General features: G+C 49.2%; 2 non-coding genes across 2 annotated transcripts in view; both read right to left on the bottom strand.

The window, feature by feature from the left end:
• The window catches only part of LOC136278509 (U2 spliceosomal RNA), a 188-nt gene extending 170 nt beyond the window's left edge, over positions 1-18 (bottom strand). Inside the window, exon 1 of the small nuclear RNA XR_010716368.1 lies at positions 1-18. This exon is cut by the window's left edge and continues 170 nt beyond it. This is a non-coding gene — a small nuclear RNA (U2 spliceosomal RNA).
• A 1,840-nt stretch (positions 19-1,858) lies between these two features.
• LOC136278499 (U1 spliceosomal RNA) lies at positions 1,859-2,021 on the bottom strand. The gene has a single exon (XR_010716363.1). It is a non-coding gene; the product is annotated as a U1 spliceosomal RNA (small nuclear RNA).
• Positions 2,022-2,315: the final 294 nt, after the last annotated feature.

Genomic DNA, 2,315 nt, shown 5'->3' on the forward strand with positions numbered 1-2,315 from the left:
AAAAGGCCGAGAAGCGATGCCGAAGCATGCCCTGGGTGAGGGGGGTGGTTCGAGGATCCTTCCCACGGTTTATGGTGGATAGTAGCAGGTCGCCCCCACAAGCCCTTGCGAGTCCCGCAGACGGTCCCAGAGGCTGACCCGTTTGGTATCTCCTCACTGTAAGATTTTAAAGCCAGATACACGCACCTACGGAGCTAAAACATTGTATACTAGGTTTTTAGGACACGTTATGTCTCGTGGGACCCCTCCCTCCCTCCCTAGGGAATAGTGCTTCAAATCGATGCGCCTCAATGTGTTACACTGGGTTGAGGAAAATAACATTAGGGTTAGGTAAACTCGAACTTCGGTGTGTATCAACGCGGGTAAAGATTTCCTTAGGGTTAGGGTAATACAAATAGCAGGTTCATTAGGGTTAGAGTATTCTGCGCATTTCTTAGGGTTAGATTTGTAACGAACTAACTTAGGCTTGGTTAGTAACTTGTTCGTGTCAAATTCGCACACCCTCAGGCAGCGTCAGTCTGGTGTGGCTAAAGCGCGTTTACAGCCTGATCTATTACCATCTGGCCGTGCGTATAACAACGCAGAATTTTCGGTACCACCCTTTCCTTCCTCGTCTACGACCATACATGACACATACCTTTTGCCTGTGCATAGCGCCCCTAGTGGAAGGAGTAGCTACACGGTTTCTCGTCCAGATCCCATCCGTGTGAAGTTAAGCCCAATGGTGTCGGTCGGGTGTATAGGTACACTTTGGACCTGGTGCACCGCCTGGGAGAACTATCCCCGTGTTGTACGGCTTCAATTTTTTTCGTCTTGCGAACATCTCTAAACGCTTTTACTCGCTCAATATACATAATAGCTCGTCGCATACTACCACAAATTCTTCACATAGAGAGCCGTAGGTTAGTGAGGAACAAAATCAAATGCAAAAAACGCTAGGGGGTGAAAACACCTTTTTGGTCAAACATCGCCAGCTAATTGCGAAAACTCTAGTGCGATCGACTTATTCTTACAGAGCGCGCCGGCGAGCGACGTGAGCACAGCGCGAGATGAACAGTTTATGATGTCAAAGTTCTAACTTCTGTGATATCAAATCATTCCAAATAACGCACGAAAAAATGAATAGGAACAAAAACGCACACTTTCTGAGACGCAGTTTTAAGCCATCGTGACGTGGCAAAACACTCGCACACATTCCAAGAGGAGGCGCGCGAAAAACGGCACTGAAAGTCGACAATGGTTGGATTCAGACTGCAAACGAATCGGGAAAAAGGTTCGATACTTTTACACCTACTCTGGCTTATTTGTTTCCTTCCCTCGTCTCATTCGTTCACATTGAAAAAAATGGCTTAGACTGAAATACACCACCTAGTCTCCGACAGTCGCTTGCTCGCACAACGGATCACTAACGATAGCAATAGCATTTCTAAAAGCGGCTCCAGTGACACTAAAACCGCTCAAAAGGTTCAAAGTGTACTCACGGTCCAAGTCGATGCCCTTCTATGCTCGCTCGCTCGGTCGATCGGCCGTTTGGTTTCCTTTCATTTCCTTTCCCTTCGCGCGCATAGCACAGCACGGCACGGCACGCACAACCTGCAAATACAAACGAACAGGACTTACACACATAGAGCAGAACAGGCCTTGAACAAAAACAGCCAGCAAAGTTACGCACCGCCCCGAAACTCACCTTGTTTCCTTCCTCCAGTCTCTCCAATGCACTTCTCCCCTCCAAACGTGCCAACACCTTGGCCAGTTGTGCGTCCTTTGCTTTCTTTGCAGTCTACCCGTCCACTGCAAAAGCAAAAATACCCTCGATAGTCAGTAAGAGGGCCATATAGACATAGTTTGGATGACTTTTGCGGGACGAGCGCGAACGCAGGTCCCCACTACCAGAAATTAACGCTCGAGTTACCCACATTTGGGGTAATCGCAAGGGTCAACCCAGTCGAAGTGCAATGAAAGGGCCTCGCCTTGAGAGGACTGCCTCCTTGATCACAGTACCTCCCGCGTCAGGTAAGTATGGCTTTTTCAGCGTCTGCCCTCGTGAAAAAACCACTTACCCCTAGGTCCTTGTGGTAGGCTTTGCGCACTTCAGAAAACGTAGGCCAGCGGCCGTTCCTGCCATTGTCTGTTGTCTGAATTATCATCCCTCTTTCACCTCTTCCCCTCTAAGGGCGGGCGGGGCTCCTGTAAACATAAAGAATGCTATACCGTGACTTTGTTTTGGATTGAATGTGTCTTCCCCCAGAGGGAAGTGGGCCGCACTCGGAGGTAGTGCTATACCGAGGCAACCCGTGGCTGGGACGAGGCAAGCC

This window comes from Pocillopora verrucosa, unplaced genomic scaffold (assembly GCF_036669915.1).
Source record: "Pocillopora verrucosa isolate sample1 unplaced genomic scaffold, ASM3666991v2 scaffold_108, whole genome shotgun sequence".
Classification (NCBI taxonomy): domain Eukaryota; kingdom Metazoa; phylum Cnidaria; class Anthozoa; order Scleractinia; family Pocilloporidae; genus Pocillopora; species Pocillopora verrucosa.